This window comes from Pogoniulus pusillus, chromosome 17 (genome assembly GCF_015220805.1).
Source record: "Pogoniulus pusillus isolate bPogPus1 chromosome 17, bPogPus1.pri, whole genome shotgun sequence".
NCBI classification, from domain to species: domain Eukaryota; kingdom Metazoa; phylum Chordata; class Aves; order Piciformes; family Lybiidae; genus Pogoniulus; species Pogoniulus pusillus.
In genome coordinates, this window is record NC_087280.1 from 16,436,092 (window position 1) to 16,463,141 (window position 27,050).

The 27,050-nt window shown below is 43.3% G+C and overlaps 1 long non-coding RNA gene across 1 annotated transcript in view; it reads right to left on the bottom strand.

Annotated features, from left to right (window-relative positions):
• Positions 1-1,580: 1,580 nt before the first annotated feature.
• The window catches only part of LOC135182716 (uncharacterized), a 50,005-nt gene continuing 24,535 nt past the window's right edge, over positions 1,581-27,050 (bottom strand). Inside the window, exon 3 of the long non-coding RNA XR_010305282.1 lies at positions 1,581-1,632. This is a non-coding gene — a long non-coding RNA (uncharacterized LOC135182716). The remainder of the gene's footprint in view (positions 1,633-27,050) is intronic.

Sequence of the window (27,050 nt, forward strand, 5' to 3'; positions counted from 1 at the left end):
CGCGGCCAGGCCTGTCGCTGCCGCTCAGGGCCCGCTCGGCCGAGCAGGCGGCTGTGGGCCCGCCGGTCATTAACCCAAATGCTCGCCCCCGGTAGCTTAGCAACCAATTAACTAGCCGAGATCTTTAACATTTGTACCAGAAATTCACACAAATCAAAGTCTTTTGGGCCATGCTGGCCTTATCGACATGGATCTTATGATGTTTTTTACCTAATTAACAGCGGAGCTTTTTTTCTGTCTGCACCAGGCCGGCCGGGGGCTAAAGGAGAGCTCAGCTCAGCTCAGCTCAGCACCAACCATTTCCTCGGGCAACACATCCACGGCTGTTTGCATGCACATAAACGCTACATCTTCTCATTCACACTTGCACATAACTGACTAGACAAATAATATTATCATAGTGGGAAGAGCCAGAACCAGAGAGGAAATACTGCAATGTTTAGATTTAATCTGGTGAGCATTAGATCATGATTCACTCTGACAGAAAAGCTCAAGAGCACATTTAGCTGGGGCGAAACGCATTACAGTGCTTTAAACAAGGAGGAAACGTCTAACGTTTCATGGGCTGCGTTATTTGCTGTTGAAATCCTAATAATTGCCTACACTCTACGCTTACATTGGACCTCAAGAATTGGCTTTAGATTTCAGAAAGCTGCAGCAGCAAATTGGAAGATCTTATTTGCTTCTGACTCTCCAGCAAAGAGGAGGTTTTAGGAATGCAGGGGAAAAACTAACAACGAAAGCAGGTTTCAAACACCACAACCCATTTATCTTCACTGTGTTCCACAACAGGCTTTGAGGCTTTTTGTTGGGGTTTTTCGGCTGGTTGGTTGTTGGTTTCTTTTTAATATAGAAAATGTTTTTTAGAAGAGTTAAATATTAAAACATCACAACCAGGACTGGCAGTACTGGTTTTCAATATCCACAGTTAAATAGCCACAGCAAATATGGAGCAATGTCTCTCAAAGTCTTGCCCAGCTCCAAGCTCAGGAATTGTTGCTTTATCAATTAAAACACTGACTTAATAATGTTCCATATGAAACAGCTGTTGACTCAACACACATTTTAGAAGTGGCTTAACCCAATCTTCTGCTGTCTCTTCACCCACATGGGTAAGATTCTACTTCTTTCCTCTTGCTTTCCGGTGGCCACAGGGAAAAAAGCCATCCCTGCAGCCTCCTTCCTGCTCATTCTCTGTCACATCATCTGGCAAAGAAGTGGATGATTTCAGATGGCAGCACAGTCCTGCCCTGACTTAATACAAACTTGAAGTGCAAGGCTCCAGATACCCATTTTTCTGTGGAACATAACCAAGCTCAGTTGCACATTACAGCTATGCCTCTCCACCAACCACCTCAGCTCACGCTCAGCAAGACAGAGTATACTCCATTTCACCGCTGTGTAAATTCACAGGAGGAATTTAGAAGCATCTTTAGAGTTGAGATGTGGCCCATGATGTGTGAAACCAGGTCCACCCAGCTGGGCTGACTTTTTACTAACGTGTCTGCACCTTACTTACTCTGAGACATACGAACAAAACTCCCATGGGTTTCCAGCGTAACTTGGGTTTTAACTTTCAACTTGTCTTCATCCAAACACATCTCCTCTGCGCAGCAAGTGGCACGGATGTATCTAGGAAGACACCAGATTACACAAAACAAGCTGCTAACTCTTTCTCACATGTGCAAATACAATGCCAATTCCCAGAAGCTGCTGTGATTGCATGAATATGGTTCTCTGATGAACACAACAGTGTTGCAGGACTCTGCAAGGATCTGCAATTTCAAGGCAGATAAATGTTATGTAAACTAAAATTTTGCAACTTTATTGTTGTGTATTATTTCGAGCCAAGTCACTCTTTGCATTGAAAGCAAACATCACTGAATTTATTTTTTAAAAAGCAAAATAAAGTTTACAGTTCTGCTTAGCCTAAAGTTTGTTTATAAATACAGGAGCAGACTGGCCTCATTACAATAGGAGTGACAGGAAAAAAAGATATAACTTCAAGCTAAACAGAGCCAACAGTGTGCTCTCAGCATGTTAGGCAAAGTGCATATGGTCTTCATATGAATCATGGAGTCATTTAGGCTAGAAAGGACCATTAAGATCAGTGAGTCCAACTACAGTCCACCACTAAAACAGGTACCTCAGCATCATGTCTACATATCTTTTAAATTCTTACAGGGATGATGACTCCTCCACTGACCTGGGCAGCTTGTTTCAGGGCTTGACAATCCTTTTGGACAGGAAATTGTTCCTCATATCTAACTTAAAATTCCCCTGGGACAACTTGAGGCCATTTCCTCTCGTCCCTGGCTTGTCTGATGTGATGAAGAAGTGGTGATCTAGCAACAGGCTATCCTATGGTAGCCTGCAAGGAAGTAGCCTACATGGCGTTCCCTTGAAGGGAAATTATAGGAACAACAGAGCCAAATTCCTCATCTGAGACAGGTGATAGAACTGGGTCATAACTTGGCAGGTTCTGATCAGAGATCGATAAAAACTTTCCCACAGGAAAGGTGCTGCAGCCCTAGACCAGGTTACCATCTCCATCTCAGAGATGTTTCATGCTATACATGGGCCTTTTGACACACAGGCAATTTTGGTGAAAGACTCCTGCTAAGAAATTCTTGACAAGGCATTAGAGGAACCGGAGATGTTTGGCACTTCATGCATCAGTAAAATTCTCAAAAGCACCTGTCTCAAAAGTATTTCAAATACCCAAATGCCTTTAAAAGCTTTATCATAAACCGCCTGTACCCCCAGAACACCAGGCCATTTGGAGCTTTCACTGCACTGCATTCCAGTGGACTATGCCCTATGAATACAGACTTAGGAGTAAGAGTGCAGGATCTGGCCATACAACTTGCATCACAAGAGCAAACTCCACATATTTGTAAAGATTATCAGTCAACTCCAGTTCTTTCCACTGTAGAAACAGTTACTCAGTTAAGATAAACAAAGAAATTCCCATGCACTGAAAAGGAAAACCTATTAACTGATTAAACATGTGAATCAGTTGATAAAACTGGTTATCAAAGTTCTGAAAACATTTTTAACAATGACCCTTCCTGCCATTTTTAACAATGACCCATAAAAGCGAGAATAATTCAGCACTTTACAGGAAACCAGCTGGAGAGAAAACAGAACCTATTTTGGATCTAAGAAGCTGCAGCTACACCATATCAGATGACAAATTTAGACACTAATTATCAGTACAGTAGTGATAAACAGTTTAAATACCAATTAAAAGCTTTGGACAGAATTTTGCAAGGGCTTCTCTTTTCAGCACGCAGGAAATACTACCAGTTTTATCCCATCTGATGTATACTTGGAATTTATTCCTTGTTTTTATTGTATTGTATGGTTTTGTTTTATTATTATTTATTCAGGCTTTTCAAATAAGTATAAACATTAAAAGATCCCAACAAGCTCCTGAATTTTCAGGAAAAGTTGAAGATCTAAAAGCAGAATAGGAATGCAAATACCTCTGTTTTTCTCACAACTGGGCATGCAAATCCCATCTCAGAAAAAACTCCAGCCCAGAAATCTTTGCAGGCATGCAAAAGCAGAGTGTGGCATAGCTCATCACCCGGCTTCACTTCACAGAGTTCCTGATTTTACTGCTTAGTACGGTACAATAAGGTAATTTTTAAGAACTTCATGATGGTGGAAGCTCTTTAAGACAATTCCAGACTGATAGCAGAGCTCAGAGCAACTTTTTGGTCAAGAGAAAATATCAGTTCCAGATTAGGGTCTTGGTTAAGCAACAACATTACAACTGTTCACATGCATGGACAGACCTACTGTATTTAAAGACAATTCCAGCCTTTTTCCCAAAATGCAGAGAAATACTCACATCTAAAGTACTTTGTTGACCATTCTATACAAATGCTTAGTATCTATTCCATTTCCTCTATATTAGTCATAGAATCATAGAATCAACCAGGTTGGAAGAGACCTCCAAGATCATCCAGTCCAACCTAGCACCCAACCCTGTCCAGTCAACTAGACCACAGCACTAAGTGCCTCATCCAGGCTTTTCTTGAACACCTCCAGGGATGGTGACTCCCTGGGCAGCCCATTCCAATGCCAATCACTCTCTCTGGCAACAACTTCCTCCAAACATCCAGCCTAGACCTCCCCCAGCACCACTTGAGATTGTGTCCCCTTGTTCTATTGCTGGTTGTTTGGCAGAAGAGACCAACTCCCACCTGGCTACAACCTCCTTTCAGGTAGTTGTAGACAGCAGTGAGGTCACCCCTGAGCCTCCTGTTCTGCAGGCTGCACAACCCCAGCTCCCTCAGTCTCTCCTCATAGGATTTGTGTTCCAGGCCTTTCACCAGCTTTGTCGCTCTTCTCTGGACACATCCAAATCCTGAATCCTGCTTCTGAATGGCCTCATGGAAAATAAATTCTTTTTAGATTTCTTTCACATTTCCTTACCAGAAAAGTCAGTCTAGCTGAAAAGCAGCATTGGAAGTCAGAGAAATCTCAGAATCCCAAGATATTTTAACCAGGGCCTTGTACACTGTTCTATAGCTATCCAAGATTTTGACATAAAACTTCTCCATCAACTAAGGACTTTTTAAGAAGTCATAGGAAAAGATTGAAGCTTTTTTATCAGTTACTTCAGAGCACTGGAAGTGAGCTAAAATGGTCAGTATTTAAACATTTGAATTTACGATGACCTTAAAACAATTCAGCCTATGCAAAAAAACCCACCCCTTTCTTCTTTCTCTTTAACTGAAATAGTAATGCATACAGAACTAAAAGCCAGAATTAAAAGCTAGTATTCTATTTTTGCTCCAGAAACACAGCATTTAAAAGCAAGCAGACAAGGCATTTGTTAACAGAAGAGCATAAATAAAAGAAAATGACCAGAGGTTTTTCATTTTGAAAGGTCTGCTACCATTTCTGGGAACATCATATCTCAAGAGTGGCTTGCTCTGGGTAGAGAAAGATTGTATTTATTTGTCTCCAACCCTGTTCTTAGTAAGTACTAATGCCTGTGCTTTTGGAAGAGGAAAAAAACAAGAAGTTCAGAGAGTTATTTTTAAAAGATTTAAATTTATTCCAGGGCTATGATGGATTTGGAATATAGCTGAGAGGCATGCAGACCCTGGATCTGGAAGGAGATGATGCACTCAGCACCTCTCTGTAAAGAGCTCTTCAGTTCACCAAAGCTAAAAAGAGATGAATCCACAAAGGATTTGATACTTTCAGTTCTCTAATTTGCAAAAGATGTAGAAACTGCCCAGTTCATACACTTAAGGTCATGTTGCACTGTTTTGGTCTCCTGAAACAAAGCACAGTAGAACAGTATGTTCTCCCCACCATCTTCCTCCCACTGCCCTCCTCTCCACAGCATGAAGCTCCCAGCGGGAGCTGCTGCCTTCGAGTTTTAACTGAGTGTCAATAGCAACTCAGAAAAAGTTTCTATACAATTCCTGGTTGAAACAGTTCCTCCTTCTCAGCATGTGAGCTGGACTCCAGATGTAACCTGTGTCAAGCAGAAGTGCATTTCTCCCCATTGACGTGACAGTAATCCAAACTTGAAACTAGATTAAGTACACAAATTTACAGCCACTGTTGCAACTTTCTACTTCTGTTTCTCTCATGCTTTTGAGCAGCCACCAAGATCAGCACAGCCACTCTCTAAAACATAATCCTGTATTTTACAGAAACTGCTTGATTTCAGATTTTTCAGTGACCAGATGCTCAGCTTGGAGGCCCTGAAGAGTTAAAAAACACATAGACGGGGAGAACATAGGAACTTTCAAGATGTCTTTTACCAGTCAGACCAGAAACAAGTTGCCCACAGTGATCTCCAAACATTTCCAGTGCCTGTTAATAGAAACATGGTGACCTATAAATAGATTTACAGACAGAGCTTCTTCATACAGTTGTATCACTGTTGGTTTTCCTATTCTATGTAGATATTTCTGTAGTTACACATAACTTACTCTTCATTCTTCTTCTAGGGATGAAATCTAAGTAGAGCTGCAAAAGCATAAAAAAGCGATGTCATAGAATCATAGAATCAGTCAGAGTTGGAAGGGACCACAGTGATCATCTAGTTCCAACCCCCCTGCCATGGGCAGGGACACCCTATCCTAGAGCAGGCTGGCCAGAGCCCCATCCAGCCTGGCCTTAAGCACTTCCAGGGATGGAGCCTCAACCACCTCCCTGGGCAACCCAGGGAGTAATCCTAATACTGCAGCAAGGCAATATACCTTACAGTTTTTAAGGCTTGTGTGCATACAATGAGCTGTAACATCTGACATCAACTGACCCCTGCACCAGTTTATCCTGGTTTATGACTGAAAAAGTCACTGGAGTGTAGAAATGTCTCAGCACAACCTATCAATTCAGTGAACCCCATCAGAACCTGCTGACCAGTGGTGATAGGTCCCCATAGTGGGGACACATGGCATGGAGCTTCAGATCTGCCCATTAGGCAGGACTGTGCACTAATCATACCTGTTAGAGACTAAGGGGTAAAAATAGAGAACAAAAAAAAAAAAAAGGGGGGGGGGGGGAGGAAAAGAGAAATTCAAAGGAAAAGCTAAGCACTGTAATTTATCAAGAAGCTCCCAAAGAAACTCAGAGCTCAAAAACCCCTTTTTCAATATGTGATCCCTGCTTATAATGACAGCATCATTTTCAAGCTTTGCAAATGAAGAAAAAGCATTAAACAAATAACACACAGGTCTGGTTCCTGCTATAGCTCAGGTCAGATCAAAGACAGTGGCTCTGGGGTGTCAGACTTTCCTGTAGCTCCTCATTCCTCCTGAGAATTCTTGACAGCTCCTATGGACCAGGGAAGGGTGTTTTATTGCTCACACACAGCCTGACTCATCGTTTTCAGCTTGATCCTGCATCACACATCCCTTGGCTTACAATGCCACAGACAGTTTGCTCTCAAAATGGCAACTAAAATGTGCATTCCTGTGGAGTACTCAGGCACGTGGTCATGTTACCATGTCCTAACAAGGGAGCTGAGCAGATGCTTAAACGGGTGCTATCCAGAGGACAGAGTAAATTATGGGCATATAGAATCATAGAATTGTCAGAAGAGACCTTTAAGATCAGCGAGTCCAACTGTTAACCCAGAACTGTCAAGTCCACCACTAAACCATGTCCTTCAACACCACATCTACATGGTGTTTAAATCCCATTTTAAATCCCATTGGGTTCATCCACTTGGTGCCTTTCCTGTGTGGGTGGTTTAGGGGAAGGGAAGGCCTTTGGCCATGGACCATTCCTTTGTTGCCAGACAGACTGCATATTTCACAGCACAGTTCCATTCCTGACATGGGTTCTCCCTTCTGCCACAGGAGTATGAGTTATTTCCAGCTCCAGATAGGAGCATGATGGAAGCAGGTTGGACAATCAGACTGGAAGAGGATGAGAAATTAAAATGAAGGGTTTCATGATGCAAACTGTTCCTGCAGATCCTCAGTTAGAACTAGCAAATTGGCAAAGTACTAAGAAAAGGTGACTGATCAACACTTAGATCAATGCAATACTGGCATTTCCTTCTCACAGAGATGTTCCAGTCCCCTCAGTGCCTTCTCAGCCTCCACTGGACTCCCTCCAGTAGTTCCTTGTCTCTCTTGAACTGGGAAGCTCAGAACTGGATGCAATATCCCAGATGTGGCCTCGCTAGGGCAGAGGATCTGACAGCTGGCTGCTGGCCTCCCTGAATCTGCAGTTCCAAGGCTGCAGATGTCCCAATAAGTTTGCACAAACTGGGATAAAGACTTGTAGGTGACCACAAGCCTGTGGGCCATGCTGTGCAGCAGACAGATCTGCCCTGGCTGGTTCAGACCCACAGCCCAGCATCACTGCTGGATGACCAACAGATTTTTCTGATTAATTGTTCATTCTGGATTAGAAAAGTAGAGTTAGCACAGAGAAAAGTAATAATTTTAATTTATGGTGCAGTAAAACTTGAAGGAAAAAAAGCAGTCTTCATTATGTTTGGGTTGAGTCCTTCTGAAGCATTTCATGTTGGGTTTGAAACGACATAAAGAATTCAAGCCAAATTGCCACCACAAAACACAGTTCCATTTAGAAATTTCACAATTACATTCCTGACTCTTTGCACTCTTGACACAATTTTTCAGATTGAATAATTCAGTGAAATTACCACAGACTGACACAACAAAGCAACTGTGTAAAAATCTGCAGATTCCCTGAGAGAGCCTGGGGTGGGGAGTGGGGGCAAAAAAGAGTTAACAATGACCCCATTCTGTTTCAGAGTGCCTTTATTTAAAAATAAACCATGTGTTAACAAAAAGCAAGGAAAAAAAACAACCACTGTCTGTAACATTAGAGTTTTCAAAGATTGTACAGCCAGGAATTACAGATAAGCCCTCTTAAGACTATAAAGAAAAATCTTTTGATAGTGTTGAGCATATTGAACTGGCTTCTCCTAGTATTTGCAGTAATAAAGCCGTCAAGCAACACAGAAAAGGAGAGCTAAGCCTTTCAAGACTCAGACACATGAACTTCTATTAACCTACGTTAAGATGTAATTGTTGCTGTGAGCACACTGCTCTCAGTGTCAAGTGCTTGTAAAGGACACAACGAAAAGCATTCACAGAATCCCAGCGCGGTAGAGGCTGAAAAGGATCTCTGTCACCTGGTCCAACCTCCCTGCTAAAGCAGGGGCACCTACAGCAGCTTGCCCGGGATCACAATGTCTAGGTGGTTTTGGAATCTCTCCAGAGCAGGAGATTCCATAACCTCTCTGGATGACCTGTGTCAGTGCTCCAGCACCCTCACAGCAAAGAAGTTTTTCCTCATGTTGAAATGGAACCTCCTGGGTTCCAATTTGTGCCCATTACCCCTTGTCCTATTGCTGGGCACCACTGACAAGAGTCTGGCCTCATCCTCTTGCCCACCACTCTTTAGCCCTTGCTGAGCATTTACCAGATCTCCTCTCAGGCTGCTCTTCTCCAGGCTCAACAGCCCCAGATCTCTCAGCCTTTCCTCCTCACAGAGATGCTTCAGACTCCTCAGCATCTTTGTAGCCTCCTCTAGACTCTCTTTTGAACTGTGGAGTCCAGAATTGGACCCAGTGCTCCAGATGTGACCTCACCAGGGCAGAGTAGAAGAGAATCTCTCTCAACTTGCTAACTACTCTTTTTAGTGCACGCCCAGGAGACCATTGGTCTTCTTGGCCACAAGGGCACATTGCCAGCTCATGGTGAACTTGCTGTCCACCAAGAGTCCTAAGTCTTTCTCCCTGGAAAGACATAAGGGACGGGACAGGGTAACCGAGGTACTGTCCCACAGGTTTCTGGAACAGCCTGGCAAGCACTACTCTGATATGTATCAGTTATTCTGGGAAATATCCCATCTGGTTAGTTCAGAATGGAAAGATGTTATTTCACTTTAATAGCTTCCATGTTTTACAGCACATCAGGTAGCTGCATGTTAGCTGAAGTCTAAGAGCTGAAGGAACGATGTTGATAGGCTCATCCACAACTGCTTCAAGTCACTGAACTCTGCAGTCTCAGAAGGGCAGCAGTGGGGAATGGTGATTAGCTTCAAAGCTTTGAGATGCCCTGGCCACATGAAAGGGGAGGAGATTCAGGATACAACTTCAACATTTTCATCTCACACTCACTGAAGCAGGCTGTGTGAGACATCTGTGAACACACCTGTACTCCTGGACACAGACCCAAGCTGTGAAGCACCACAGCATGCAGAGGTTTTTGGACCTGGCCGTAAAGCCCACACAAAGCCTGTTCCACACCACCTGCAATAAGCAGCTCAAAAGTCTCTGCACTGCTCTCTCAAGAGCTGCAAAGATGCACCTTTAAAGGTGCAACAGAAGTAGCAAGGAGGTGCGCAAAGCTCTCTGTAAGTCAGAAGGGCAAACAGCAGGAAGAAGAGCTGTGTAATCTGAAGAGAAACATTTGCACAACAAGCAGTGGATATAAACCAGCCACTAATAAATTTCAGCCAGAAATTAGAAAAAGGTGCAGAAAGATTCTGGCACAGCCTTCCAGCAGGATGGGGCAAACACAATCCACACAAAAATGTTACTGGGCTTTAAAATGGTTGTTTAGAAACTCATAATGAACATGAGAGGACATGGTGACCTGTGATTGCAGAGACTGGAGTTTCTCAGCTCTTACCCTGGACTAGTGCTTCATGTTCCCTCAAATACTCTTCCTTTCCTGCCAGGGTGAGGTTCTGGCATTTGTTTAATGCTCATAAGCTGCAAAGGTATCCCTAAAGAGATGATGTAGGACTATTCTCAGAGAGCAAGATACAGCTGCATAGGGAGCTAGACGTGTTTCCATAGGGTTGATGGTTTGCTCTGTTGTGGATGTTGCTGGTTCAGGTGAATAGGTTACCATGGCTGTTAGACTACTCATCAAGTCCTCTTGGACTTGATCTTAAAGGTCTCTGCCAACCAAAATCATTCTATCATTCTCTGCCTATCTTTCACACTTCATTAGCCAGATTTACAAGCAGAGCTCTACATCTGATGGTGCCCTAACTGAAAGTCACAGGTTAAGAAGCACTCCAAGTTTAGCAGATCCTGATCTGGGATGAGATTACAGATGTCCCTATAGCAGTGGATCCAAAGAGTGGTAGTGTTCCACAAAGTGTGGCAGCCATGAGAAGAAATGAGTGATAACCCTCACCCAGTGCAGGGGCTGCAAGAACAAAATCACAGACTTGTTTGGGTTGGAAGGGACCTTAAGTATCAGCTAGTTCTAACCACCCCTTGCCATGAGCAGAGACACCTCCTACTAGACCAGACTGCTCACGGCCCCATTCAACCAGGCTTGGAACTTCCACAACTTGTCTGAGTAACCTCTTCCACAGCCTCACCACCCTCATGGGGAAGAATTTCTTCCTAATGCCTAATCAGAATCCAGTTTCTTCCAGTTTGAAGCCATTAAACTGAAAAAGAGGAGCAGTTTACTGGGATAACAGAGTAGTGACTAACATCACTGCACTGCCCTACCAAAATATTTTCTGGAATTGCTTCTGTGACTCCTGCTGGGCTTCCTTAAGTGATTTCTTTTGGACAGGTAGCTCTGGTTAAACTTCCAGTGACTGGAGGTAAAGCCCAACATATCAGCATGTATTGCTGAGCAGGTAATTCTGAAGTTGCCTTTCTAGGTTTCCTAAGAGCACAGTAGAATTTTAAAGTGCACTTATTCCTTTGGGTTTCATTCCACGTATTGTGTCTGCCTCCATCACCTTTCACCATCCTGCTTTAACAAATATAGCCTGGGGGGAATTTCAGAGCCTGTCCCCTCACCTCAGGTTAAAGTGGTTGCTGATGACAGACAGAGCTAAGCACGCAGGCTCAGAACCTGAGCTTTCAGACAAGAAGCACGTAGCTAAACTCTGCCAAATTACTTTCAGAAAAGCCCTGATTGAAAGGGATGTTCATTGTGAAACGCTGAAAGACACACAGAGAGCCCTGAAATCGCTGAATCGCAGAGGCATAAGGCAGGAAGCAGCCTGGGGTTTCTGACTCTCACGGAGCTGCTCATTTTCAGCTGATGCCCACATTGGTTTAATGTGCTTCAGAGCAAATGCCCTTGCATAGAATCCATGCATAAGCCAACCCAAAGGCCAGACTAATTTCCTCTGTAACTAGGTGCACCACAGACTCCTTCACAGCTTAGTTCTGCTGAAATTTATGCAAGCAGTGAAAATGTCTCTTGCCATGGAATTGCATCAAATCACTTTTTCTCCCTTCTTTTTCTTCTAACACAGCTGCTGCTCAAAAATTCAGTCATCAGACTTGTAACTGCAGCTGTCTAATGATCTTCCACTTCCTGCACTGCTCCACTACTATCCCCATCATGGAAGACTTCTGCTGGAAATGAGGATAACAACAACAAAAAACCCCAATCATATACATATTCCAAATTCATCTGTTTCTGTAGCATCCCCAAGAGAGGAGGTCATTAGAGGCGTAACAGGACTGCTTGTGCACAGCCTACTTAAATCCATCTGATGGCACCAGAAGGTGACATGTAAAGCTACAGGTTCAGTACAGAGGAGCCTTCTTGATCAGCAGAATCTTCCACTTCTCCAAGCACAAAACAGAGAAAAGGAAGGATTAAACACTGATAATGAATGCCAGTCTCCATCACTTCTGTGGCATTGGAGTCCTTTCATGTGGTAGTTTGTTTTACTCCAACATGATTTCAGAAACACATCTCTCCAAACATCTGGAAAACATCCACTTGCTCTGCCCACCATAGCAGGAACCAGAGAAAATCAGATCGTGCACTCCTCTAGGGCCATGTTTGTAGATTACCTCTGCCCTCGTCTAAAGGTTGGCTTCAGAGCTTGTTTTGTGGTTACCTGAAAGCCTGCCATTGCCTCAAGAGAGCTTTTCACAACACAGCTCTTGACGTGTTGAAGGCTTTGGTGCCTCTGTCCCTGACAGTCATGCCTCCTTTGAACCCTTCCCAGTTGCCATAGATCATCCTGGGATGAAAGAACTCCTGATATACACTACCATATGTTTAAATCTGGAAACAAAGAACAAGCAGCAGCTCACCTCTGAAAACTGAACGCTACTCATGAAGGACAAGAACTTCAAAGCCTATTTACATGTTGGGCAGAAGGAGGAGCAGGGAAGGCCCAGGGTTATCCTAAAGGCACTGGCAAGCAAAAGGCTGCAGTATCTTCCTGCTGTTTCAGTCTCCACGGCACCACCAAACATTTTGTAAGAGGATCCACAGTCCCTGCTCTGTCAAGTGCAGATCTAAGTGCCTTTTCCACTCTGATCTCAGCATCCCTGCTGACTGAGAGCCACAGGAAGCTCACTGCCTGTGCACACATGACATGGACTAGCTTTAGGGGTGTCCACCCAAGTGGTTTCATCTTCATTCCCAAGACACATTTCAGCCTGAGTGACCTACTTCAGATCTTTATGAGGGAAAGGACAGGACAGTGTGACTGCTAGAATTCACCATCCAACAGTTCTCTTTTGCAATGCAAGAACTGAACAACTGACAGTAGGATATGATGGTATTCGCTCACCATCTCACTGAACTGAATGTATATGAGCAGCAAAAGGAAACATCAACAAATTCCAGATGCAGTATGTAATTATGTTTGGATGGCAGAATGTTTCATATTGTTTTCTGTAGGGAAAAAAAATCATCATTAAAGCAGTGGAATTTCAGTAAACTATGTTTTGGGTTACAGCCCAGAATAGTTACACTTGGCAGTTCAGAGGCATTGGGTAAAATATTCCAAGGTTCATAAATCCTTGACTTTAATTTGTAGATATAGGTTACAGCTTTAGCATCACTGCAAGGGGGTAAGTCATGCTCCCACCTCAGCAGTTGCCAATGGGCGCAGTACCAAGCTTGTCAGCTCTGCTGGGCAGCTTTTAGGAAAACCATACATCAGTATCTTTTGTGTTCCCATGCCACTCAGATACTCTATACTCATGGCAGAAGGCTCCCTTGGCTGGAATAGGCTCTGAAGGACCTATTTTTAACTCACTGAGATGGTGTGACCTGTAAAGGAAAAAAATACCTGGACATGAACAAGTCGATTCCCCTCTGACACCACGTTCCATGAACTATCTCAGTCCTGCAGGCTCAGTAGAAAGAGACAGTTTGGAATTGTTAGGAATTAATTTGTAAAACAAAACCAATCCAGCAGCATTCAGTGGCCTATAAAGAATTTCATTTAATTTACATTCTCCGGAACAAGTTAAGGGGCTCCAGCAGCACAAGCATACAAAAAACTACCTAATAATATCTGGGAAGAGCTACTTGACTAAGATCTTATTAGATATTAGATACCTCATCTGCCTGACTCTTCCAGTGTTTGGGTTCTTTGCTGTCTAAAATGAAGAGTTTAAGAAAGTGGTACACAGGATTTATTGGTAAGATGCTGCTTTCTACAACAAAGACTTTACAATCAAGTTCTGTCACATGGGCAACAGATCATGCCACAACAGGGTAATAAAGCTGTCAGATGAAGCACGAGCCTGTCTCAAGAGCCTGTGAGAGCACCCAATTTGTCCTATTCTGTTAAAAGCCTTTCCTGCAACAAAGCCTTGACGCAGCTAAAAGAAAATTAATATTGAGGATGAAATTTGCAAACAGTCAAAGACTAAATGCCATCAGCCACAACCCAAAAATGTAAGCACACGCTTAAGAAACATCTGAAGAAATTCCACTGAAGTCAGTGGGACATCCAAAGTGTTTAAAAGTAGATCCAAATTACAGAGTCAGTACTGGCAGAGCCAGGAAGTTGCTTGTAACAGTGTGAAGTGTGAGTTTAGGAAAAAAATCATTCTTTTTTCTACCAGGTCTCAACCACTGCTCAGTTGATTTCATTTCACTTTTGTACTAGCTGAATAATTATTCCATTCACATTCTCTCACAGAAATCTTTCCTGGAATCTATTCTTTGGAAACTATGTCATTTCCTAGCATAAGATCTTATTCTGAAGTCCTGTGTTCTGCACGTAACCCCTGTTTCCCTCAAAGATACCCCAGAATTTGGTACCCGCGATTCACATTCTCACATGGTGACAAGAAGAGCACTCCTTCATTCCAAGACACAGCCTTTGGGTTTCAGTTGGTCACTAGAAAGTTATGAGAAAGGCTTCCTTTAAAGAGAAAAAGAAACAACATACTAAGCAGATGTTTGCTTAACTTGTGTGTTCTACCACACCTTCACTATAGACGAGGCAGTATTGGGTTCTTCCAAGACATTCAAATTGACACCAGGGTTATATTTGCTCCCTCAAACAGTTCCAAAGTTCTGGAGAAAGGAAGTCCCTTATAATCTAGCCAGACCTCCTTTGTTCTTTGAATTCCTGCTCACCACACCAGCTCTACAAGCGCAGTCTGAGGTTGAGCCAGACTCCTCCAAGCCACTGGTCCTACCATTGTCCCATCGCAGCACCAGGCATTTGGGTGGTTCACCCTGAGACATTGTTCCCTTGCTGCTTGTTTTTACTGACAGCCTCCTATTAAACTAAAGCAACATGTCCACACAGTAAACATCTAATAACTGGGTCATCGTCTTAACATTCAGAAATTAGAGAGCAGCTTTGCTTCCACTGCTGAGCCAAACCCCAAAATGAAATGCTGGCCCAGATTAAAACCTCTCCCAGAGAGAGACAAAAAATTGTGGCCTTGTGTATTATGGTCCCACAGTGCCTCCATCTCAGAGGGTTTGCAGACGTGTACCAAGCTGTGTCAGGCAGTAAATCTTTGCTGGAGACCACTGTGCTGCTCTAGGGAAATACACTCTCTTAAAAACAGTGCTAGATAAAAACCTGGTTGTGCTGCACCTCAGCTCATCACACCAAATGCATCTTCTCCAATAAATGTCCCAAAAGAAGTAGAAAAGAAGTAAAGCCATTTCCAATAAATCCAGATTTATATATACTCTATACTAGACTGCAGATGTCAGAGGAATGTGAAGTGCTTTTCTGATGGAAGAATTTAAGGAAAAAGCCAAAACTTTAACATGTGAAGAATGCAAATATCCTGCAAAGTCTGCAGATGCATGGCCTGTGAGGAAGTGTACAAACCAAAAGATGGGGTGTGCAGAATCCCAAGTGTCAGCTGTACTTTCATGTTACTGACACCCTCAGTGACTATTATGTCTCACTGTTTGGGTTGTCCTAGACTCAGATCCTCAAACACACTCAATTCAGTGAAGCTGGGGACTCATTATTATGATACATAGCACCTCTGGCCATAAACCAGGCATTGAATATGTGCTTTACAAAATCATAGAATCATAGAATTGTTTTGGTTGGAAAAGCCCTCAAAGATCATCAAGCCCAACCATTCTGGTGCTGTACCATGCCCCTCAAAACCACATCTCTGCCTCTTTTAAACAGTTCCAGATATGGGGATTCAATCATCTCCCTGAGGAGCCAGTTCCACTCTTTGAGAACCATTTCAGTAAGAGCTTTCTTCTAATATCAAACCTAAACCTTCCTTGATGCAACTTGAGGCCATTTGCTCTTGTCCTATCACTTAAAAATGACAGTTCTGGCTACAAAACCTGCATTGGAATGGGAAAAGAGATGGATATAAACAGGCAGGAGAAAGCAAGGAAATGCTTCCAACTCAGGAAAACAGGCAATGTTGGCAACCCAGCTCTATTAAAACAAGCCAACTAAATCCACAACTCAGCAAAAGGCTGAGCCAGGTACCTCCAAGCCATCAGTTCTAAGATTACCCTCAAGCAACCATCCCTGGTGAAGGTGACTCACCTTCAGACATTGTGAAGACATTCAACCACGTGAAGAGCCAAGAATAGGCATACACAGCACGATGAGGAAGTTTGAAGCGGCTGTGCCTGCAGATCCAGGCAGAGGTTTGCACAAAACAAAGGTCAAAAGCAGGACACAAAGTATCCCATTGGAAGAGGTCTGTGCATCTTGGTTCACATCCGGTCTATAACAATTTCTTTTTTTTATCTTATTTACATCTTTAACTGAATAGAAACACAGTAAATGAGGTGAAGTTACAATGGTAAACAAGAATTTCAGCGCCCAGCTTTGATTTAGACAATCTGTTTTCTGATAGTGCTTATGTGAATTGTGCCCTTCGGTTATTTCTGGAACACCAGCAGGCAGAGTTTATAAACAGGTAACCTACAACAATGTTCCTCGTTCCCTCAGCCCCCTTAATAAAGTGAAAGATCACCTAAATTTAAAACAGTATATTTAAAAAACGAAGAATCATTTCCTGGAGTGTTGCCCAGTTTGTTTGTTTATTGCTTTTACATTCCAATTGTACTTATGTCTGTGCTGGTAGAAGTGGAAGCACACAGCTTTTCCTTATTTTTACAACAGCCTTTTCAAACAAAAAGGAAGTCAATTGTGCTCCTACTTGTATGTTTTTCAAACGAGGACCGTAAGATATGAGAAAGTGGACCACAAAATGACACCCTCTTTTGCTATATACTCTGATGAGTAACTCGCAGCCATGCTTAGATAATGCCTACACATGATGACCAGGCCCATTTTATTCTTTTTTATTATTATTATTATTATTTCAGACTTCCCTAAATTCTTAAATTCTCTAATCTAAATGTCTAGAGACTTTTAAAGTCTCACTCCCACAGCTTCCCTAGGGATATTTCCTAATACACTGAGAACTGGAAGATAAGTGTTCCTTGATGGTGTTCACACTGGTTGCTGCATTGTTTTGTTTCCCCCAAGTTTTCAAAGCAATAGAAAGGCTACTGAACACACTGCAGCCTTGGTGAGAACACTTGTTCCCATCCACAGAGGTGGCAAAACAAGCAAGGGAAAAAAAACAAACCAACAAACCAACCAAGCTACTGTGCTAGGAAACTTTGTTCACTGTGATTTTCAAAGTACTTGCACTTTAGTAGCTAAAATGGAACCCCAAAACTGAAGTGAGTTTCTGCCATACCTTCGTCTAATGCTGAAATTAGGGTTTTTTTGAGGTTTTTCTTTAAGGTTCGAACAAACCATGCAAAGTGACACCTATGGGATAAGGATAAAGGTACATAGTACAGTGGCAACAAGAGAAGAGCAACAAGAATTGTCTTTCCTTTATGATTCCTTCAGCAGATGTTTCTTCCCTGGCATGGAGGACTTTGTGCTAAGCCCCATGAAGATACTCCTTCCTTTTAAAAGCGTGTCTTCAACATGCAGCTGTGGTTGGGCCACCTATATCATGAGATTGACCCCTGCCCCTGCACTGCCTGCTCTGCTCCAAGCTTCCATTCTCCAGGGACAGGCAGGGCAGGGTAGTGTTTCGCGGCTGCCATTCCAAAGCAAAAGCTGGAAATCCAAGAGTCTTTACTCAATAAATAAAGTTCCAGCACTATTCACAGTGGTGAGGTCTCAGTTTACATGGAGAGTTGACAAGGGTTTTCTTCTAGCTAAGGGGCTCAAGTAAGTTACCGTGATGAAGGAAGACTCAAGAATGTTGATTAATAGATACTGTAATCTACACAAAAAAGGAGGACCAAAAGCCACATCCATTCCAACCATCAGGAAAAGCAGGGCAGCAAGGCTAAACCAGCAACCAGAGAGGCAGCAACACGTGGTATCAGTGACAGTCAGCCCAGATCAGGTAACACTGTTAGTTGCCAAACCAGGAACAACTCATGTTAGAAAAATTCTAAATAGCAGCACTTCCAGCTGCATGGAGACAAGGCTGCGAGGCCACTGCCCCCACTGCAGGTACCAACCAGAAGCACAGACAGAAATATCTTAGTGCTCTGTATTTTTTTCTTGAACCCATTTGCTTATCTCTTTTTTTTTTTTTTAGTTCTAGAGTTTCAGGGCTGAACTGTCAATATAAATCTGCCTGTTAATGATATGGCACACTGCAAGTCTGCCAAGCATATTTCACTTCCAAACCTACAGAAGGTTCCAACCTTTCCTATAGAAAAAGGGAACCTCTTGTCTGCAGGCAGCAAATCCCAGCTCTGCTGCCTGCCAGGGAGCTGCTGGAGCCTTTCAGACACACAGTAAAAGCCTTTCATGGTTCAGCTGGAGAGGCCATGAGCTGCCATCATGGCAGGGGTTGAGAAGGGGTTGGACAAATTATATTGGTGTAGGTGATCAAGGGAATGGTCTGAGAGATCTTCACAGTGAGGGTGGTGAGACACTGGAACAGGTTGCCCAAGGAGGTTGTCGATGCTCCCTCCCTGGAAGTGTTCAAGGTCAGGTTGGATGAGGCCTTGAGCAGCTTGGTCTAATGAAAAGTGTGCCTGTCCAGGGCAGAGGGAGTGGGAACTAGATGGTCTTCCTTCCAACACAAAGCGTTCTATGACTCTACGATCTCTCTCTCCCAATTCAGCGAGCACCTTCCCATTAACAGCTATGTTAATTCTTACTCCTACCTAATTTTACAATAACAAATACACATCCAACATCCTTACTGTCCCTGATTAGTGACAGCCTTACTACCACATCAGCTATAACACATCTTTCAGTTTACGCTTCCAGTGAAGAAAGAAAATGGATACACATCTAACCCCAACAGAAATGACCCATCAGGCTCAGACACTCCAGAAGAGCATCGAGCTGATGGCTATTACATATCACTCTCCAGAAACTCAGACGATTATGAGGAGCTGCTTTTGCAAATGTCAGACAAACGACTAGTTCTGGCATGATGACAAAGCAATAAACACACATTTCAAAGCCACGTTCCTCAGGTTCCTCTGTTGTTTGCTGGACAGTTGCCAGAAGGAATAAAAATGTTACCCAGGGGTGAGCTCTCTGAAGGCATTAGGTGCTGGAGCTGAACTTCTGCGCTGATGGATCTTCCAGAACCTCAGTTATGAGGATGCCAGTAATGCTGGATTTGATGTTAGATTTATGGAAAACAAGGTGATACTTGTTTTGATTTTATTAGAGAAAGCAAAACACAATCACTGCTGCAATACTGAGATTGGAGATTTCTCAGAAGGAAAAAAAAAAAACTAAACCAGAAAAAAACCTCCAACTCCATGCTCATGGGGAAGCAGTAACCATCAGTCATCTCATAAATGAAGCCTACTCTTTCCTTCAGATTAGCTACTGTCTAGTGGTACATAATTAATATTGATTGAAAGGCATTCTGCCCAAGGGATGCAGAACAAGTGATTGTAGTTCGTGCTGACAAATGAAATATCATAATGGCCAGCTTACAGCATGACTTGAATGAATATCTATCAAGAGAAGGGGTTTTCCCCCTCAGACTTCCAAATGGCTACGTTCTAATTTGACCAGGTTTCAAACACTGGAAAATGGAAATGATATTTGAGGAAACTGGAAAGTCCTGTTCTCTTTTTTCAAATACTTTAATCAGTTTTTCATGTCGAGCCCAGACTGCATGTCTCAGTGAAGGAATTCCTCTGTGAAAGTCCGGGGACTAAACGATGGCATAGAAACCTGCATTCCTGTGTGGGTTTTGTGTGAGACCTCCCCACGCAATTAGGGGAAGGAGGGCTAGAGGTCAGTGCTGTAACCTAGGATTTTAAGCAACCAGAATTTCATTTCATGCTCTGCCACAGACCATCTATGAGACGTGGGGCAAGTCTCCCTCTTTTTGTGGCTTACTTTCATACCTGTGAAGTTGGGAACAGTGTGATCACCTCCCAGAGACGTGGAAAGGATAACAACTGAAGAGCTTAGCTTTGGAAAATCAGGCCTCTAGTAGAAGAACGACTGACCAAAGACTCTTAACTTCTGCAGGCAGTGTTGTCTGACACACTTGCTTTCAAAAATGCAGTGGAGGGACCAAACTTCAAAACAGTGATTGCTTTTAGCTATCATTTTGCTTCATAAATGCCAACAGTCATTTCCTCTGAGGAAAAATCAGGGGTGGGGGAAGAAAAGTTTATCAATTCCCTCTGACAAGGCTCCTGCCTGAGAGCCACACATATAGTTCGTTCAGATTTGACTGGTCAGAGGGAGCCGACTCTGGGGAGAAGAAAGAGGGAGCCCTTCTTGTTGCCTTCTGTCCCTCCTTCCCTGTCCCACCTAGGGAGTTCAAGGAAAGGGTAGGCACATGCTTGTGTTGAGAATATCCTAAAGTAACAATTGAAAGGATAAACCAAATATTGTTAGCAGAGGCAAACCAACTGCTGTATAATAGCCTTGTTTACACCTTGCATTGAGCTTGCTTTCATCTCTCTAATGACTCAGGCTAGAAGCATTATCAGAGCGAGGCAGGCTTCTCACCCTGGCAGATTTGCCACGCTAGGGTATCAGCTCCTGAAACACAATCACTCTGAGAATGCAAAAGAGACTACCGGAGCAGACAGAAGCATTACATAATTTAGTAGAAGCTGTGCTAACGAGCAGGACAGGAGCATGAGATTCCCTGTGTTGCCACAAAACATCCATTTCCCTCTATAAAATCCTATCGCAGCAAACAAAGAGAAACAACCCAAAATCTATTAATTTTAGGTTGTGAGACTAAAGAAGGAAATGACAAGTTATATTACAAACCCCAGAGTGTTACTTGAAAAAAGAAGCACCCAAGATGCCCCTAATTCCTAGAAGCAGACACGTGTGTCCCCTTTGGTGCTGAAGCAAAACTGAAACAATTTTTTGCTTCATCTTACTCTTAAGAAAAAAATACTGAATGATAGGCTTGTCTGAATAAAAATAAATCACCATTAATCCCTGAAATTATTAACATATTTCAATTAATCTCCTTGAAGTGTTTGTTTTCAAGTTCCAAACAGTTTAAAGCTCACTGTGTAAATACTGGGCTTCTGAGCATCCTGCTGACTTCGACGGAACAGAAAGTCTAAAGCATCATTAAAAATAACACATAGTTTGCATTTTTCATAAAGACATCAAGAGTATTTCACCCCTCTGCAACACGATCTCCCCCAGGGAAGTATGGATGAGCAAAACCAGAACAAGTGGAAGTTAAATAATTTTTTTTTCTCCAATGTCAAGAAGCCAATGGGTTAAGCTCTCAATTTATCTTTGTTTCTCCAAAGATACACCACTACTGCAGAGACATTAAGAGCAAGACCACACCTGTGTTTCTTTAGCGGTGGCCTGCTGAAAATATTTGTCAGGCATTGTGTCAGAATCCAGAGCACATTCTTTCACTTTATGATTAACCTTTAAGGAGATTACGTTGGGAAAATGCTCCAAGTGACATTCAGACTAAATTAACTGCATTCATAGTGGAAAGGTTTTACCCTTGAAGCTGGCGGTGTTCTTCAAACAAAGCCTAAGTCAGCCCCAGAGTACGTGTCCATAGGAAACAGAATATCCAAGCCAAGGGCTGAAAGTGAGCCAGGAACGGTTTGATATTTAGACAGTAGTAAATTCAATACTCCACAGGAGTTAAAGAAAAAAAGGCAGATGAGAGAAACTGACCCTTTTTTCTCAGAAGATCTGGTCATAGGGATGAGCAAATCAGCTTCGGTTGAGTAAAACCTGACCAGAACCTGGACTTGCATTACAAACAGATCCCTTCCTCCCCTGATCCCACAACCCCCCCAAACATCTATAAAAGGTCCTGCCACCTCTGCTGGGCCTGGCATTGCTCCGAACTGTTCCTCCTGACAGGGTTTGCTCCCTGGATCCATGTCAGCTGGGCCGACTCCAGCACTGTTTCATTGAGAGTTTATCTCGGAGACTAAAGCAAAAGTCAGAGGCTGCCTGAATCCAGGCACTTGGCCAAATCTCCAAAGACAAAGAACTTTGTCCAGCACAATGCTAATAAATGATTACACCCTCCCTTTACAAAACATTAAATCACTTGACTTGGGGCACAGGATTCCTTTTCCAACTATACAGCAGGGCTTTAAAGAAAAAACACACCCATTTGCAAAGCAACTGCAACAAGAATGATCAAACATATTTCCCTGCTACTATGCTGAGTAGATTCCCTTACCCCACATCAGAGTGATTTGTACAGGAACCGAAGTGGTAGGAAGGATACCAAATAAATGTAATCTGTGTGTTTTGGAACAAACGTGTGGGTAGCACAACGCAGAGGCTCTGCTGCATTCCACACTTCTCTGCATGTGGATGGTCACTTACGGTGGCAACCAGAAGAGAAATCCCTGAACACTCAGCTTCTCCTATTTTGTATAGGCTGCCCTGTTTAAGACTGCTGTCCTCTCTCAGCATTCCAACTTGGACCTCTGCCTAAGCCACATGCTTTTTATCTTAAATCCTGGATGCAAAATAATGCAGAATTCCAGAATAGCCAAGTGGGGATCTGCGCTGCTCTGGAGGGGAGGGTGGCAAAGCTGCTGAGTGACAATGCTGTGCGCTAGCAGCCATTTAGAGTGCAAAACCTCAAAAGCTAAACAGCTCTCAAAACCCAGGGAGAACATTTCATGTTCTTCAGCACCACCTGCTGGTACCGTGACCACTGACACACGGAGGGCCACCTCCACCTGCATTTCATGGCTCATCTTTAAGAGAGGACAAGGGCTACCTAGGTAGTGTCAGCTACCTAGACACTGCTGAACCTTGCATCTCATGAGATCAATCACGAAGCGTTTGCTAAAGCAGAACAGCAAACGGATGATGCCAGATCTTTTTCTCAGGGTCATTCCAGGTGTATCTGTAACTCCACATAAATTCAGATAAGAACAGTGATTTTGTGAAGTGAACACCCGTCTGAATCCAGCTTCACTTTTATTCAAATTTTGTCTTATCAGCTGAAAACCTTTAACTTGAGGATGAACATTTGGCAGCCCCATCTCACACAGATGATGGACTTGCCCCAAAAATCCTTCAGTTGAAAAGTGAAAGCCTTGTGAACTCCTCTGATGGAACTTTCATGACCGCTCTGGCCTCTGCAGAGTCCCAGTTCCTCTTAATGCACTTCCGTTTTCTGTCCTGCTCTACAGCAGTTCACTTCTGCCCTTGGAACGCAGCAGCCTGGCAGCTACCATTAACACATTCATCAGGAGTCTGTAAACTCCAGATGGGAGCACAGGATTAATCCCTCTGTGTGGTTCCTGAAGCTTCTGGTATTCACCCACACCTGGGATCTCTGCAGTGACCTTTTCTACCACCAAACAATAAAACTCAGCCCTCTCAGGTAGAAGGAAAATACCAGGGCCCCCAGACCTCTCTCAGTCTCACTCCTGGGCTTTGGGGACTTGTAGTTTTTTGTTAATTAGGAAGACTATAATGAGTAAATAGCTGGAGCTTACTGGCTTGCTTTCTTTGTTGAGTGACTTCTCAGTACATGGACTTTCTGGGGTTGTTTCTGGCAACATCAAGGATTTCTGCTTTTTATTTTTAAATAAATTCCCCAAATCCTTGAACAACACAAAGACAAAGGCATGACTCACGTTCAGAACTTCCTGCTGGGTTTTTTAAGTGATCAGGATGTCATTGGACAGCTTGTCCTAAAATAGACTTATTACAATCATTTTGAAAAGCCCAGGGATGTAGAAGGTTTAAAGCAGCAATTCTGCTTTATGGGCCCCTTTTGCCAGCAGTGCTCTGAGTGGAGGCCCCAGGGTAATCAGTGGCACTTTAGCAGGTACAAGAGTCTCGGAAATGGGCTTTGAAGAGTCAGTTCTCACTGAAGACTGATAAAGCTGTTGGTGTAAATCAAGAATCAGCAGAAACACAAAACCAAAGCCATCTCCAAACTCAGGAAAGAGTTTCTCACCTCCTACAACAGTGTGCCTGAGCTGCAGATAGCCTTGCAGGGTGGGAAACTGATACGAAGGAAAAACACAAGGCAAAACATCTTTGCTGTGAAGGTGCTGGAGCCCTGGAACAGAGTGTCCAGAGAGGTTGTGGAGTCTCCTTCTCCAGAGAGATTCCAAACCTGCCTGGATGTTGTGATCCCGGGCAAGCTGCTGTGGGTGACCCTCCTTTAGCTGGGGGGCTGGACTCGATGATCTCCAGAGGTCCCTTCCAACCCTCACCATGCTGGGATTCTGCAAACAGTGAGGGCTGGAACAACTGTGCCAGGGATATAGAGAAATGCCCAGCACCTTGCCATGTCAGAGGTATACTCAGAGACACTCAAAAGATAGACCTCTGCCACCCAACGTCCCCTCCTAGTCACTCTTAGCAGGATAAACGATCTGCTCTTCAGGACTGCCAGTGGAAGAGACGATGGAAATTAATGGGAAGGAAGCACACCAGTGAAACATTAACCAGAGAGGAAGTGGTTTGGGATGGCACTTGGAAGTGTCCCAAGAGCAGGAGCCTGACAGCAGGTTTCTCCAGAGCCTCACAGATAGGAGGGTAAGGCAGTTGTGCTCCTCACAGGCACATTAACTGCAGAAGGGAATTTTGAGTTGTTCTCAAACTCTCACATTCATCTTTGAACAACATTCTATTTTTTCATTAGGCATGGGAGATTTCTGCTGAGCAGAAGGGCTGCATTTGAGTGCCATATGCTCCATAAATCTCCTTTGATAACTTTGATGATCTGTTAGTTATTTCATTAGCGTTATGCAACTACAAAGGGTGAGAGGCCAGGCTGAACTCCATAAAACTTTCAGAATCCTGTGAAGGAGGGGTGGTGGGGAGAGAAGGAGGGAACCAAACAGCCTTAGGAAAGTACTGGGGAAAATATTACAAGTGGCACATAATGAAACTGGGTTTTGGTCAGGCTGACAGGGTTAGCAGGTAGGCAGTGCTTTCACATGGCTTTCAGATACATGCACGCAGATATTTTGCAAGTGCAGAGGAAAGCCCTAGTAGGAAACTACAGACAGCTGAAAGGCAAGAGAGCCTGTTCCTTGATCTGTTTTGAGCTGCTGCTGATCCCAGAGCATGAATCACAGACCCAGCTGAACACAGGGCACTTACTGGTATAAAGACAGGAGCAGGCACTCGCTTCACGCCGCTATTGATCTGATCACAACAACAAAACAGGGCGGGAGGTGGTGAAGCTGTGCCTTGGGATGACTCATTCCCCAAAAAGACATCTTTAAAAGTCTCACAGCTGAGAAGCAAGCCAAGCCCAGAGACTCTTGCTGTTCAGCAACGCAGTACACAAGGAATAAACGTTTGCTGTGTAGTTACACATGGCACCACATCTGCAAATATTTTACATTTTCAAATGTTTAGAGAATTATAGAAACTCTAACTCCTATGGCCTCCCTATAAATGTTCTCAACACATTTTATAGAAGAAGCAGAAAAGTAGCTGGCCTCACAGCCAGTCAGTAGCAGTTCTTAAGAGATCCAGAGCTAAAAAAAAATTGCAGGAGATTAAGAATGCTCATTTCAGAGCACATGCAGACCTACTTCAGCAGCATTCCCTGTGCTTTCTGAGAAGGGTCAGCAGGTTTCCAGTCATTATTTTGCCCAACAGAGAGCGTTGTGCCCAAATGCTTCCATTTCTTTGTATCTTCTGACAATTTTTACCACGTAATGTACATTTCACATAAATGTGCATGGTTTCCTCAGCTTCTGGAATCAAAATTCTGCTTATATTGTAATGGCTTGAGGATTGTTATTTTGGTTTAATTACAATTCTAGCACACATTTGTGGAAAAGAGATTGGCAGCAGCAGCACCACCTTTACACCAGCTATCATAAAGAAGTTACATGTAGATGTGGCACTTAGGATATGCTTTAGTGGTTGGCTTAGTGTTAGGTTTAATGATCTTAAAGGTCTTTTCCAACCTAAATGAAACTTCTCTAAGCTTTTGATGCTCATTATTTCTGGGTATCTAAATGATTACCAGTGAGTATTGACAATGAATGTTATGTTGACAAAATCAAGGACTATGTAGAGGATTGATAACAAAACATCCAAAACAAAGAGTCCTGTTAAAACCCTGATTTAACTCTTCCTTAGTTACAAATCCCCACTTGTAGATTCAGGAAATAGGATGGATCATCATGGTGCATTGCAGTTACCCAGCCAAGTACCACACATATCAAATAATGAAAGAAATAGGAAGCCAGAAGTTGAAGAACATCTTGTGGGGTGTAATTCGTTCTAAGGAGATGATTCCTGCATAGGCTACATGAGTGCACCAACAAAAAATAAATTATGTTAAAAAATAGTCTATAAAGAGGAAAAGAATTCAGTAAATTACTAACTGCTGGCTCTGGTCAGGAGTTTCTGGCTCCTATTCCCCTGCTCTTTCTTCTAAACCACATTGGTTTCTGCCACACAAAGTCCAGATGGAAAAGGCTCAGCTCTGGGTCTCCTGGTTAAAAAAAAGGGCAGGCAGGGCTGCAGCCTGGGGACTGTAAACAGTCTGCTTTGGGCTTTTGGCACCCCCAGTACACAGCTCTCATACATGTGCACACCCCCCCCATTAATAAATACAGACTGTTACCTTGAGGGAATAGCCAACAAACTCTAAAGTGGTGACTTGCTATTATTGCAACCACATTGTCCTGAAGTTGCCATGAACCCTCCTCCCTTTCACTTTCCTCATGCACTTTGAGCACAGATGGCCCAAGGCAGGCTTGGTATCGGGAAGGTCCACTCGTAAGGATGTAAACGAACGCACAGCTTGCGCCGCAGCGTCCTGTATGTTTGTAAAGAGCACAGGAACTGAGACAACACATCTGCTCCCACTGCTGCCACAACACTATGTCTTTCATATGTTTGAG